A 261-nucleotide genomic window follows, 5' to 3' on the forward strand; every position below is an offset into this window, starting at 1 on the left:
GTGAGATTTGGTGGGGCCAACCCATATATTTGCCATGTAGAAAGCAATTTCTTTGGGTCTTTTAGCATCATTACCCTTCAGGGTTTAAATTGGGATTTTTTATATGTGGGGGTTATGGGGGGCTCTCCCTGGGGGGGTCTGGGGGTATGCCCCCCCAGGATTTCTTTTTGAAAAATAAACCATTAAATGGCACTTTCTGGAGAGTTTTATGCAAAAGAATTGAGAAATCAAGTCTTACATGATATGTGCAAAACTGTAGGG

Source organism: Etheostoma spectabile, unplaced genomic scaffold (genome assembly GCF_008692095.1).
Source record: "Etheostoma spectabile isolate EspeVRDwgs_2016 unplaced genomic scaffold, UIUC_Espe_1.0 scaffold420, whole genome shotgun sequence".
In the NCBI taxonomy this organism is placed as follows: domain Eukaryota; kingdom Metazoa; phylum Chordata; class Actinopteri; order Perciformes; family Percidae; genus Etheostoma; species Etheostoma spectabile.